The sequence below is a fragment of the Tympanuchus pallidicinctus genome, unplaced genomic scaffold (assembly GCF_026119805.1).
Source record: "Tympanuchus pallidicinctus isolate F22 unplaced genomic scaffold, pur_lepc_1.0 scaffold8, whole genome shotgun sequence".
NCBI classification, from domain to species: Eukaryota; Metazoa; Chordata; class Aves; order Galliformes; family Phasianidae; genus Tympanuchus; species Tympanuchus pallidicinctus.
Window position 1 is genome coordinate 1,568,085 of NW_026294802.1, and position 14,733 is coordinate 1,582,817.

The 14,733-nt window shown below is 43.2% G+C and overlaps 1 protein-coding gene across 3 annotated transcripts in view; it reads left to right on the forward strand.

The window, feature by feature from the left end:
• The first annotated feature begins 4,839 nt into the window (after positions 1-4,839).
• Positions 4,840-14,733, forward strand: part of EPS8 (epidermal growth factor receptor pathway substrate 8) — a 131,971-nt gene continuing 122,077 nt past the window's right edge. For 2 of the 3 annotated variants that reach the window (XM_052667312.1, XM_052667319.1), the window contains exon 1: positions 5,118-5,296. The gene's annotated coding sequence lies outside the window, so the exon portion shown is untranslated. Of the gene's footprint in view, positions 4,864-5,117; positions 5,297-14,733 lie in introns of those variants that run through there. The other variant, XM_052667317.1, reaches the window with a different exon arrangement.

The window sequence follows — 14,733 nt, forward strand, 5'->3', positions numbered from 1 at the left end:
TGGAGGCAAGCAAGGCCAGGTTGGATGGGGCCCTGGGCAGCCTGAGCTGCTGGGTGGCAGCCCTACTCGTGGCAAAGTGTGGAACTATACGATATTTAAATTCTCTTCCAATCCAAGCCATTCTGAGATTCTATGAACAATATGACCAAAAATTACTGTCAATTTTATTGTTTGCTTTCCTCAGCTAGTGAAATAATTATGCAACCAGAAGTAAGCAACTGTGTGTTGAAATGATGGGGATTTTTTTTCACACTCAGGCAAATGCAGAATTTCAGATGCCCTACCCATTCGCTAAGCAAACTAGACAGCTGAACTGGGCCATTCTGTCCTTAAAAATGGGAACCATGATTACTATTTTCAAAGTTAAAATTCAGTGCAAGAACAGGAAGATTTAATGAACAATAATAATACAAAGAAATTCTGGCTAGTCTAGCACTTTTAGTTTTGTTGTAGTTGTATTTGATATATATTTCTCAAAAGCTTAATTGGCTGTAGACCTGTGAATGCACCAAAATGTTGTCATTTGTTAGGAAAAAAAAAAGAAAAAAAAAAAAAGTATTTTCCTCTGACATACTTCTGCTGGGAAATAGAAAATCTTCAGACCCAAAAAGCAAATAAAATTATATCAGCGCTTTTTTTTTTTTTTTTTTTTTTTTTCCCCAGCCCTCATGATTCTTGAAGAAGTGCCTTGATTTTAGGCACTAGACTCAAGAATTCAAGAAGGTCTGGAATGAGTGGCATAGTTAAACATTGTTCCCCCTCCTCCACTATAGAAGTGGATGTCCAAGACCTTGAAATGAAACCCAGAAACTTCTATAAATTCTGACAAAATAGATCAAGTAAGCATTTTCAGCTGTATATATTTCCTTCTGCCTGCCTTCTTTCTTTTCTCATGAATATGAGATGTGAGGAAAGTGACATATCTGAGGTTTCACGCTCTACCTCTCTCCCAATAAACACAATTGTAACAAAAAAACATCTGTCATGCTTCCTTACAAAGAATAAATATAAAAGAGATTGATACTCTACATCATATTTCACTTTTGTCTCCCTCAGTTAGGAATATGGAGGCATCAGGATGCATAGCAGTGTTGAAGTTTGCTTTGTAACCTGTGGTTTATTTGCTTAAATTCAATTATAGCCTCATCTGTAAAACAGTGTAGCTCTTGAGAGGGGAGAGATCAAAATTTAGCTCAATGAATGTGTAAAAAGAGTCCACATGGCTTTAGGTTGCTTTTAGGACAGAGTCCCTGCCTTCCAAACCCAAACAAAGGACTCAGTGCTGCCTTTACTCCTCCTGAAGCAAATGGCAGCAGTCCCCATGCCTTCAGTGGGATGAAAGAAGTCTTCTCCATATTGCTTTACTTGCTACTTGTGATCCACAGGGAATAATGGAGAAATGAGAGTCAGGTAACTCACAACACCCCAGAAACCCTGTCTTTACGCAGGCTTTTTGTCCTCACATTTTCAACTTTAATCCCAGTCATGAGTTTACTGATGTTGCAGTTGATGTATTAGAAATTAGAAACAACTGGATAGCAAGTTTGCAAGCCATACATTATGACAGCTTGGCATTGAGGAGATTTGGACTCAAATGGGACGATAAATAGTGGGCTTGTATATCCTGGTCAGTTTACTCAAATAATGTCTCTCAAGGACATACTATAATTAGGAACAAGGAAAAATCTGATAGCCCCTGGCAGCTAGACTAAAGAACCAATACAGACAGTGTGTATGTAGTGATGCAAATTGTGCACTAGGCACAATGGAAAACAGGACGCCCAGGGGGGATTACTGAACAGCCTCTGACCTGGGCTGCAGGTGCCACCAGGACGGCAAGCCAATGGCCGTGCCTTCTCTGGTGTCAAGGCGTCAGATCTGGCTGCAGCTCTGGGCTGTTGTAATGAGCAAAGCACAGGACCTCCAACAAAGGAACAAATTAACCAGTTCTGAATGCTTCGCAGCTCATCAGGAGGGAGGAGCACATTTTAATCTTTTTACTTGAGATTCCGTTTTCCCACGTATGAGGGTGTTTGCCCAAAGTTAATTTTTGGATAGCAAAACTTATGTTTTTAATTTATGCAGAAGTTTACAGATTCCCCCCCGGCACGCTGAGGCCAAATCTATCTCAACAGATTTGAGGTCGTTGCGTTATTCACAGATTTACTGCTCCTATTTATAGATTTACTGCAGCCATGAAAACATTGTTACGGCACAAAGGACACATTATTTTAAAAACAGGCACACCCCAAGGAAAGTCCCTATCAGACTGTGAACAATGTTGGGTCTGGAAGACTCTGCATTTATTCTACAGCTCTTCCAGCCTGCATTGCATTCTAGATGGCACTAAGTTTAGCCTTAATGAAAAAAGTTTTCTGTAGTTTTACCTAAGCAGCAAATGAAGCAGCTTCCTGACTTGAGATTTCTCGTTTCTCTTTCAGGCTGCTTTTTTCAGCAGCACAAAGAGGGGAGGAGCACAGGCCAATGCCACTCTCCTTTGTTTCTCCCTCGTGCTGTGCATTACTGTGGATTAAACTCACTTTTTAGGATCCCAAATCAGGAACTATTGGGCCATCTCTCACTGTAGATGTGTGCCTTAGAACTGAAAGAAGTATGAGGCTTGCTCTGTGTACTTATCTCCCGAAACCTATGGACACAACAGTGTCTGTTTTCAATGGCAGTGGAAATTCCAGCATCAGAAGCTTAACTACAGATCCAGGGGCTTGCTGCAGCCCATACTACATCTTTCAAATGCTGCCTGTTTTCAGTATATCCTAATGATGACCCAGAAGAGGAGTGATAAAGCACAAGTTCTCTGAAGGTACAGAAGCAGAATTCTGCAAATCTTTATATCTACTCCCAGTAATTTGTCTGGTTTCTCTTTCCACCCTTCATGCCTCACTTTCCAGTTTCTGGTTTTTTTTTCTTTTTTTTATTTTTTTAATTATGCTCTTGGTAAATACTCTCTTCCAAAACAAAAACAAAAAGAAGCAAAGAGAATGGGCCCACGGTAGCCTTTTGCATTTGTCTCCTGCCCTTTGCCAAACGGAGCAGGGGTCTTGGGCTGCTGTGCCAGATGGAATGGGGGGAAGAGAGGCACTGTCTGTCAATGTCAAGGATGGAAAAGGCCCCCATTCCTATTCTTATTAGCATCTGTCATATTCCATCTTATTGGGTAAGCACATTTCTATGTAAATTACTACTACTGCTTACCTATATAGGTTGTGAGTGGCAATTGGTATGAATGGTTTGGGAACATTGGTGTAGATGTCAGTGCTCCTGTAAGCATCCAACCCCAGGAATGACCAAGGTGATTGTTCCACAACCTGATTCCTTCAGGTTTTAAGGTTTGTTGGAAACAAGCTTCCTGTTAGCAAGATAACCGGATGGTATCAGCGCCTTTCATGCCTGTTTAGGTACACAAAGGCAGCTTTAATCTCATCCTCCCTCCTAACCCCATTATTTCACAGGAGTTTGTTCTCTTCCCTGCTTCCTGGACCCTTGCAAAGGGAAAAGGAGAAAGCAGCAATGGTTCTGTCTTCAGTGCCAGTGCAGGTGACTTACGGAGTGCTATGGAGAGCATGGAGCTGCCAAATCCCATTTCCTGGAGTGGGAACTGCAGAACACAGCTGCTCTTCCCCTACTTTATACTTCTCTAGTGCGGGTTGTTTAGAGAGGGCCTGGAATCAGAGAAACTTTGTAGCAGAAAAGATTCATTGCTGTGTTTGGGTAACTGGGCTCAGTCATGCTGCGATGTTTGCATGCTTTAGACATTCAAAGATTGATGCTCTTCTTAGCTGTGTACTTTGTGAGGAATCTCATACAGGTTTGTAAGTCTTTCAGGATTGTCGATTCTACTGTATCAAGAACCAGGAACCCAATCTCAAATTTAGCTTGCTACCACACACAAAGGGAGGTTCTTTTTGCCTGTCATAAAATCAGAATCATATAATTAAGTTAATAATTGAGTTGGAAGGGATCCTTAAAGGCCACCTGGTCCAACTCTCCTGCAATGAACAGTGACACCCACAGGTAGATCAGAGCTACATCCAGCCTGACCTTGGGTGTCTCCAGGTATGGGGCATCCACCATCTCTCTGGGCAGCCTGCTCACCACCCTTACTGTAAAATACTTCTTCCTCATATCCAATTTAAATCTCCCCTCCTTCAGTTTGAAACCACTTAACCCTTGTCCTATCATAACAGACTCTGCTTAAGCAGAGTCCTCTTCTTTCATGTAGCTCTCCTTTAGGTAATGAAAGAGCCCTCTCAGGTCTCTCCAGAGCTTTCCCTTCTCCATGCTCTGTCAGCCTGTCCTCGGAAGGGAGGTGTTCCATTCCTGGGATCATTTTTGTGGCCCTCCTCTGGATGTGCTCCAACAGGTCCATGTTTCTTCCATTCTGAGGACTCCACATCTGGATTTAGCATTCTAAATGAGGTCTCATGAGACCCTCTGAAGGGGGGTTCTTTTTGTCAGTCAGATGCTGCTGCAGGATTTCTTTTCTAGCTTTTCTGCAGCGTCACAAAAGACAGAAACTTTTAATGGGAACTCAGTGAAAAGAGATTTTCGGGGAACAGCCTGACTGTAGGAGCATCAGTGACTCTCTACAGAAGCCACCAGTGTGGGCAGCACTTCAGCCCCCTGTCAGCACACCCGGAGTGTGTGTGCGGGGTTGTCCCACGAAGACAGCGACAGCCACGTGTGAGCTGTCAGGCTAGGGGCACGAGCAACCAAATGGAAACAGCATCGACAGCCGGGAGATTTCATCCAGGATCCCGAGCGAGGACGACAGAGTGTTGCTCTCGTAGCCGACTCGCTCCGCAGGCGGTGTAGATACATCGACTTCCTTGCTTCGGAATCTTGGTAGGTTTTGTATGAGGCTTTGTGGAGATTTTGACGAACGCTTCGGATGACTGGAAACAAGCCGCCTACCGCAGGCCGGCTCCAGGGGGCTGCTTTCAGTACCTCGGCATCCTGCGGGCGACCTGCACGCCGCAACAGGAGAACGCAGCTGGCCGACGGCCGAGCTCCGCAAACGGCCCGCCCCGGCCGCGGGCTGGGGCAGGGATTGTGGCCGGGGCGGGGCGGGCCGGCAGAGGGAGCTCGGCTCCGTTCCGCTCAGCGGCTGTTCCCGCTGCCCGGCGCCCGCCCGCGCCGCTCAGGCACTTTGTTGGGAGCGCCGAGCCCCGCGCTCGGCCCCGCGGGGAGAGCCGCGCTCCGAGCCCCGCACCGCGCCCCGCCGCGCTCTCGGCCACCGGCGCGCCCCGTTCCTCCGCGAGAGGAGAACGCCCGCAAGGTAAGGGCTTGCCGAGGCGGGATTCCCTCGGGTCTCCTCGCCCCACGGTCACGCTGCGGTCCTGAAATCCCGCCCGGCTTCGTAACGCTGCGAGCTGCGCGGCATTCAGCCACCTGGAAGAGGATGGGGCTGCTCGGGCAGGAGCTCCCCCGGTGCGTTCGGGGCTCCGCGGCTGGGGACGGCGTTGGGGCTGCAGCCCTTCCGTCTGCGTGTGTGCCGCCGCACCTCGCACCTTTCCCGAGCGCCCAGTGCGGGGCTCCCGTGTCCCCGGCGCTCGTCGCCTCCCTCCCCACCTGCTCCCAGGTGGCCGGGCTGTCTCTCCTGCTCCCGTGTCGTTGTTTTCCGCCCTTTAAGCTGGCTTCCCAGTCAGCGTTGCTGGGAGCTGGCGAGGAGCAGCTGGCGGGTGCGATAATCCCTTCGTATGCCCGTGTTTCCCGGGTGCGCTGCCCTGCTGCCTTCCTTCCCCTGTTCCTGCTAGCTGCGAACTTTCCCTGGCATTCTTCCTCCTCCTACCCTTCTCACCGCCATGACGCGCTCTCCTGTATGGTCGCGTTGTGCACTGAGGGTGACCTGGGCACGCGGTGTAAAACAGGTTTTCTGGCGTTTCATTGAATGATTTAAGATGCTACTGGCCCCCTGTAACCTCTGTAGGGCCAAGTAGCAGCAGGCAATAGAAGGGCAGAGCAAGTTTTTCATAAGGATGTTGTTTGAGAACCAACACTCATACCCCAAAAGCATGCTTTGCATTGACTCGTGGCTCCTGTACCCCTCCAAGGTACAGACATGCAGCAGTACGACCTTTGGTAGAATCTGCTTACTTCAAGTGAAGTACTGAAGATAAAAATATTACTCTGCTGGGTTGTGTCTGCTGAAATATTAACCAAATGATGGATCTCAGGTTTCGTTGCAGTGTAGTCTGTGTTTTAGCATGGCCTCTCCTTCCTTTTGTAATCAGAAATAGGGTCCTCTTCCCTTCCTATTAACCATCTTTCTTCTCGTTTGTGACTGTGCAATGGCTATGTCAGCTACAAAAATTGCTTACATGGAAGAGCCTCAGTGTGACCATTTTTGTTGTTAGCAACTGGAGACACTGAATCAGCATTGTGTGAGCAGTCCCCGTTCCACAGAGTACCACTGGAAATTCTGTAAGCAGAGTGGTTGCCTCCGAGACCATCCCTAATGCGGGCTGCTTGCTCCTTTCAGTGTGTGGTGAGGGCTGCAAAAGAGTTTGTGAGGTTCCCAGGATGTGCAGAAGATGCAGCATTTCTCAGCTTGATTCACAGCTCCCAAGTGCAGTATTATTAGCATAAGGGTACCTCCAGGTAATGAGATACTGTGCTCAAAGGTTTGCTGGAGCTGAGCGGAGCTGCTTTGTCAGGGAGAGGCTGTGGATATACAATTGGCTTTGGACACCACTTGTATTGTCACATACTCGTAATGGTTGCAGTATTGAGTTTTGCACTTTTATAGCTCAGAATAAATGTTTTTGATTGTGTATAATTTTGAAAGCACTCAGAACATCCCATTAGGTATGATTGGAAGGAGGCAGCAGCCCCACAAGGAAGAACACCCAATAGGTGCCTGTCTGTACATAGCGATAATACAGAGCCCAAGATTGATCTACAGACACTTTTGCTGTGAAACGCACAACCTGAAAAAACACTTTGCACTTGGTGACAACTGAATTCATGAAATACAATTGATTTTCTTTCTGTCTATATTCCAGCCGTTAATGGCAAGTCACTCACATTAACTGCTATATTTTTTTCCCCTGTGGGTGAAAACTTATTAAAACCTAAACATATGAAGATGAATAATTGGTGCCCTGAGGGTCAAAATAGATCAAATATATAAGAACTTTGCTCTCCGAGTCTTCTGTTGTATCACTACCATAGCTGAAGACTGCACAGTGAAGGCTGCGCTAGTAAAGTGCTTATTAAATTTGATTTCAGTGTTTAACACTTGCATCTCTTACGTTGCTGACTATAATTGCCATATCAGCATTGTCTTCTAGTGAATGACTGATCAAAGGTGAGACATTTCCCTGAAGAAGCAGCACTTGTCCACACCAGGCAGTAAAGCGGAGCATTTGGTTGGTCCATGACCCCTCAAAACTGGAGCACTGCAGAACCTTCCAGAGGGTGGTGACGCATTGAAACAGGTTGCCCAAGGAGGCTGTGCATGTCCCACCCCTGGAGGCATTCAAGGCCAGGCTGGATGTGGCTCTGGGCAGCCTGATCTGGTGGTTGGTGGCTCTGCACATAGCAGGGGGGTTGAAACTAGGTTATCATTGTGGTCCTTTTCAACCCAGGCCATTCTATGATTCTGTGACGATTCTATGATTCTCTACTTTGTGGCTGGTAGCCAGCAAATAAAGGCATTTAATTCCTCACTGCTGTGCAGTTGTTGGTACAGAAAACACAACCCAATCCTGATACCTCTATTGGAAGAGAATCAGAAGATTCTTTGCTTGTGTGTCTTCCACATATGGATAGATTTGATTCACATACTGCCTTTGAAACCAAGATTTTTCTAGGTGTGTTTTGGGTGTTTTTTGGTGTTTTTTTTTTTTTAATTTCACGGCATCTGGTTCTGTGTTTTCTGTGTCCATAGAGTGTCAGGGGTTTCATTATTCTAGTCTTGAGCTGGGTTCCCAGGGAGGCTTGTCAACACATTGCAACTGTATGGCTTTGGGATGATTTGAAGCCTCTGTATTTGCTTTGTGGTTCAGGAAGCAGCCTGATGCCTGAAATACCCCTTTGCCAGAGCTAGGGCAGCACTTACTGAACATGCAGTGAAACTGAACATCACTAAAAATACCCCTGGTAACTAAAAAGTGTGGCTATAGATACAGAATACTCATGGTGAAGAAAAAAAAAAAAAAGAAAAAAAAAAAAGAAGAAGTATGGAGAGGCTAATTTGTTTTCAGAATTAGTTCTCTAGCTTTTCTCAGCATTAAATGCTTTGCATCAGCAGAAACTAGAATTCCTGCTTTTGCTGAGGTCCATGACTGGTGCCATTTTATCTCAGTTCCAGAGTTAGATTCATCCATTGATTTATTCATCCAACACAGGATTTGTACGTGTAATGATTTAATCCTGATACCTGGAATTGTCAATTTCCAGTCTTGGATGTCAAGCTAGATGACTGTTGCTGTTTGAGTTTTTACTTTTTTTTTTCTTCTTTTTTTTCTTTCTGGGAACTCCTGCTATTACTACAGTCATGAGAGTCATGGTCTGCTCCATCTCTCACCGTTCTGCATACGTATGAACTTACAAACACAGTTAAGTTTCATCTCAGTGAGACTGCTTGGTCTGCATGTGACAAAGGCTTAGCACAAGTGTTTACAAAGCAGACCTCTGGATTCACTGAAGCAGTAAGATAAGAGGAGGTGTCTGTTGTAGGGTTTAGTGCTTTTGTGGTTCTGTGTTACTGTGCTTGTTCCCATGCAAGGTTACTCAGAAGTTTCTTGGAAAGACTGTGGGGGTGCAGGAAGAAGCAACCTTCACATCTGTTTTATGTCTCTTTCTTTTTCCAATAGCACATTGTGGACTTTGAGAGGATAAAAAATGAGTCAGTTAAAAATGCAAGCATCATTAGCATTTGCTTTGGAGGGCTGGGTTTCATTTTGAGCTGCATCGCTGAGCCCACACTCACTGACATATGCCTTTGATTTTATTCACTAATGTCATTTATAGTAAAATTTTTCAATATGAGCCAACCCAAGGCCTTGCATTCTACTAGTTGAACACAGTCTGTCCTTTCTTCCCTTCCCTCCTTGTGCCGCTATATATGCAATTAAAGCTACTCATGCTGTGACTCTCCACGGGAGCGAGATCTGATGTGGAAATAGCAAATTACAAATTACTTTGTTTGCATTTATTACCTCTGTCGTTTTCTGAATAGTCTCTAGCAATCTTTTGCATTTTGGATGGACAGAGTTAGCAGATGTCTCTAACTTCAAAGGTTCACGATGGGCATTTAAAGTGGGATTTGTACATTTTGACTTAATTCATGCATTTCCGAAGGGTTTTCAGTTGTGCAGTGTTCTGATGCATAATGGGCATCTTCATTACTAACAGTATGACAGCGGGCATTGGTTATACTTGTTCTTAAAGCCTTGCTCAGGTTGGCATTTCAACCACGCTTGGAAATTGCTGTATTCTCTAATAAAACCAGGCATTGTGAAATGATGAACCTGTTTTCCTGGAATGCTGTTAAACCTTTGAGTATTTCAGCATCATATTTAGAAAACATTTTTTAGGAATGATATCTATTCGGTGTAGGTGTTGCAGATGTACAGTAACTTCGAGTAATTCTTGTACACATAATTTGTTCTTTTTTTCTTCTTTTCCAGAATGTACCGGTTTTCTGTAAGAGGGAGGATTTGTCTTTCAATAATCCAAAATGTTACTATTTATAGATTGTGCAGATTTTGTAGGTTATCACTGCAGGTAGGGAAACACACAACTTCTTTTTAGCATCCCGTGGGCACAGGGCAGCCATGTTCAGCTGGCTTAGTGGTGAAGCTGCCACAGCTGGTTCTTGGGCAGGGAGGTGAAATTTACTGGAGCCCCTAAATGTTTCAGACTTCATTTACTACATTGTAAGCCTTAATGTCTGTAGCTCAGGATTTTTTTTTGTAATCTGGAAAATAAAGGGATGACTCATGGGGATTTGTGTATTACTTTGATTTCTGCTCCTGCATGTAAAAGCACTTTTAAGGATTTGGCCAAGTAGTAAAGCAGGCACTAGGCTTGCTGCTTCTCCCATCAGCGCTCCCTTTTCCTCCCCCTTGCCTTCCAGAAATTGGCTCACCTGCAAAGAGAAGCTGAAAATCAGATGTTAACAGCGCTTTTTCACTCTTCATTAATATAGTCCAGAGCCATTAGGAAAGGGAAACGATACATAGCATACCTCACAGATTAGCTGCTTAAAACTTGATCTAAAAAACAGGAGAAATACACGAGATTGGTTAGGTCTGCTCTTTAATACTTGCAGATGCAAAGTGTGATACAAGAGTATCTCAGTATATTTTTACTGCAAGTGGAATTCAAAGGTATTCTGATTTGTCCACTTAATGCTCATAGTGGTTTGTCTTCCACATGAACCTTGGGTCATGAGCATTTTGTTTTGTTCTGGGGTATCTGAGGGAGCTTTACATCCGAGTGCTCTTCTTGCGAACATGCACAACTCTTCTCATAGCTCTGATGTATTCTTTCTTCTTCCAATGTCACCCTTCGGTTTGTTTCATGTAAAATATAATTTGAAGTGACTGGTCTTGAGAAATCATTCTTCTTCTAATTGATTAGGGATTTACCTCAGTGTTTCAGGGAGCTAGATATCTGGTTGATCCAGACATTCAGCACGAGTTCAGTGCCTTTGAAGGTCTCAGGATCTTCACCACAAAAACACTGGATGTGCAGGTCTGTTACACCTAGCGCAGGGATACAAGACTTGTGCCAAGTGTCACTCAATGCATACAGCAACGTGACAAGGGCAGTGTGATGAAACATGAGTTTTGTGAGTTATGTAAGGAGCTTGCAATAATCAAGTTGCATCAAAGTACAGCCCAATGGTGTTCTGAGCCATTTTTAAAATGGAAAAGTCAGCCGCATATAGATAGGCTTCTGAAGTAATTTACAGCCTTGAACATGCTTTAAGAAGCCTCTGAGTGCCTGATTGCCTGCTGTTGGGTATGTAAATATGCGTGTGTTTCTCTCAGAGTTTGGAGGCAGACTGTATTTAAATTCATGCTTTTCTATTTTCATTTTAGTGTTGTCTCAGGCTTGCTTTTCCCATTGTGGGATTACTTATCTCTTCCCCATGTCTATTGTTATTTATTGCTTTGCAATCCTTTCACAACCTTAGCGTGGTGTTTCATCTCTTTTATTTCTTCCTCTTCCTGTATTTAGGGACAGAGAATTGTCCAGGGGTTAAGGCAGAGGGCAAGGCAGAGGTAGGGTGGTGCAGTCTGTTCCTACTTCAGCTGCAGATTTCCTTACAGCTAATAAATCTGCGCTAGCTGCTGTCCCACAGAGGGCACGACAGAGTGAGGTATCTGGACTTTGCACCGAAGTGTCCAGTGGTTAAATCACCTGCATGATGAGTGTCCTACTGCTGAGATACAAACAGCGTCTCTGTTGTGGTTACTGTTTTCCCTCTGTTACTGTTCCTGTGTTAAAGCAATGATGCATCTTGTACCTTGCCTTCTGCTTTTGTCCATATTCTTTCTCCAGCTCAGCCTGACGCTTGGTTTAGCTCTTAGTGTTTTCCTTTCCTTTCTGGTTGCTCAAGCCATGTTTCTCCACTGTGGTCCATCTTGTTTTTGCACCTTGCTATAACTTTAAGTTATTTTTTCTTGCTTATTTATTCCATAAGCTGTCCCTACCCTTTTTATTTTACTTTTCAGTTGTTCATTGTACGTCATGTTCGGCTTCACACAGTCACTTCCTACCACTCCTTGCTTCAAAGCCATTCCTTTCACACAAACCATCTTTTTTTCCTCACATATATTCGTGTCATCAGTCTTTATACCAGTGTCTTCTGAAATGCATTTCAGATGCACTGATCTCAGAGGGGTAGTTTATATTCAGAATTACATGTATAATTAAGTCTTCCTAGGATATGGCTTTAAAAGTAATGTGTTCTTTAATACATTACTGCATTTTATCTAGACAATAATTTTAAGTTCACTTCAAGCAGCTCTAGAGCTCAAGACCTGAATAGGAGGTGTTGAAGTGTGTGTAGGCATTTGTTTTCTGTGTGTGATTGAGGTGTCTAATGCATATACCAAGAATCTGTTCAATCAGTGTCTCATTGAATATGAATGTAAGATGTACTTAGAAGTGCCTTTGTAAGCTGTGGCGTTTGTTCATTTCTACTAAGAGTTTAGAAAAGTCATTCATTCTTTATTTTATGTTGACATGCAAGAAAAAAGATATGTTCATCTGTTTCTTAAATTGTGGCAGTGCAAGATACAGCCACTTTTGGGGAGTTGCTTTTGAAGTGAGTTGCTTTTAGGGACCAATGTTGATGGTGACAGAAGTTGCACTTCTGTGCAGTTTATCAACAGTTTGAATCTTCAGAGAGATTTTGTCTTCCAGCTGAGGATTGGGTAAATCTGATGATGCTACTGGCCTGTTTAGTTCAGTGCTTTGTGCTCTATGGTGGCAAGTAGCTTTGAGCAGCTGGCAGCAGTGAAGCACACCTTCCCTGTGAAAATGTTTTCTTACTTTTTGGATGTGAAGAGCGTGAAGGATTATGTCCCATCATATTCTTTGTGAATTCTAAGCAGTACTCCTAAAGTCAGTAAGTTCTTTTTGTTCATAGAAATGTCCACTCCCATTTCTAAAATTCGTCTCAAGATCTTGGTGTTGAAGACAGTAATTTTGTCTCTCTGCCTCAATTTTCTTATTTATAAAACTGAAAACGTATCTGTCTCTCTGGGGTTCTGGGAGACTTAATTAGTGAATGTTTATACAGCCTTTGAAGATGTAAAGCACCATATAAATGCTAAGTGTTATTATTAGCACCAGCTGCTTCATAGTAATTGCAGTAATAAAAGTGTCAATGCTAGTGGTTGTATTAACTGTGCCTTAGTGGTAGTTTTGTATCATTATTGGAATCCTGAGAGTTATTCCATTTCCATTGTACTGTGCAGGAAATGAGCAATTTAAAACACTTGACAAAGTAGCCCACCCCAAAGTTAGTGTGTAGGGCACCACTTCACATATTTCCTCTTTCAATCAAGTTTGCATTGCGGAACACATTTTTCATGAAATCTTGCAAGTTTTCCCCGCTCTCTGACATCATCTCTTCACGCTGTGTATGATGTTCCTCTCATAGGGAAACAAGCTGAAGACTGGACACTGACGTTAGTAAAAGCAACGGTGCAGATGCTGCTGAGGTACAGCTGATAGGAGAGCTGAAATGGGAGAAGTTGAGCTTCCAGCTGTGGGGTGTTGGTAAAGGGCTTCTTTGAAAAGGGAGGAGAAATGTTCAAGTCTGTAATTGAGAAAGATCGATGCCTGTTGTGCAGTGTGACAGTGTTTGCCAGTCCGAGGGCTGACTGGGGGGTCTGTGCTCTGTGGTGCTGGGCTGATTAGAAATGAGCCAGCAGCAGTGGCAATTCTTGACGTTTGTATGTAAAAGAAGGGATCTTTTATAGATGATTGATATCTGGTAGTACAGGGAAAGAGAAGTGGTATAAATCACAATTACCCTTTAGGGTTTTTTTTTTAGGTTTACTTTTGTAAAACATCCATGACTTAATGCTGAGCTATTTTTATTAATGTACTTGTGCTTATCTCACATAACCAGCTTGGTAAAAGAGGATATGAGCACTTTTTAAGCCTCTGACTTATAAATTGTGAGAAAGAGAAAAGAAGATTGATTCCAACAGGCTTGAAGGTAGATGCATTTTTCTTCTAGTTAGTAAAATGAGAGAGGGGAAAAATTAAACTGAAACCTTAGAAGTCCAATCAGTTTTAGTGGGGTGGAAAATTATTAGGTATTGCTCTAATGCACGGTTTAATTGTAAAGCTTGAATCTAAAAGAAAGCAAATGCAGGGGAGTTCTGTTTTGCTGAGCTGATGATAAAATCTCCCAGTCACTTCTGTCTAAAGGAGTAAGGATAAGAAAAAATAGAATAATAGCAAAAAAACACTGAGGGGGAACAATTCTTTTTTTTTTTTTTTTTTTCTTTTTTTAATAATCCTGAAGATCTGAGTGAGTTACTTGGTCACATTATAGGAATAATCTCATGCTGCTGGAATGTTGGTAGGATTGGTTCTGCTCTGTGCTTTGAAGAAAACATCTCTGTTCTTTTTACTATAAACATTTAAGATAAGATGGAAAAGTTTGGAAAAACACCACACATTATGTGAGCTTTTTCAGCATTCTTAATTGCTGATTATGAGATCTTAATTTATTATTGTTCCTACATATTTTGGGTATTTTTAATGAGTTCTACTTCACCTGGTAGGGCCATCAAACTCTGAAATAAGTGTTGTATCTTAGCATATAACACAGCGCTTATTTAAATTGCTAGAGATGTTCCCCAGTAGCTTCTGTAACTTCTCCAGTTATGAAGACCTGAATGAGTGAACACATTAAAGAGATCATATCACTCTGGATGATGGGCAGCATCACTTCGTAGTGACTGTGCTACAAGAACTCCTAAGCCAGAAAGGAAGCAGAGAAGGGAACTGACTTGGACTTTTTCTGAATCCTTGTAAACACATTTGTAGACAACTTTGAACACCTTTAAAGAGCAAGAAGAAAAGGCACTAACCTTTACAGCTGCAAAGTCCTTGTACATTGAGGTTGTTCTCTCTTCATTGCGAGAGAGTGGCGACTTCCCATTTTGAACAAGATTCTATTTTTTTTTCTTTTTATGGGAGTTTCTTCTGTTATCTTGGACCATAACATGTAAT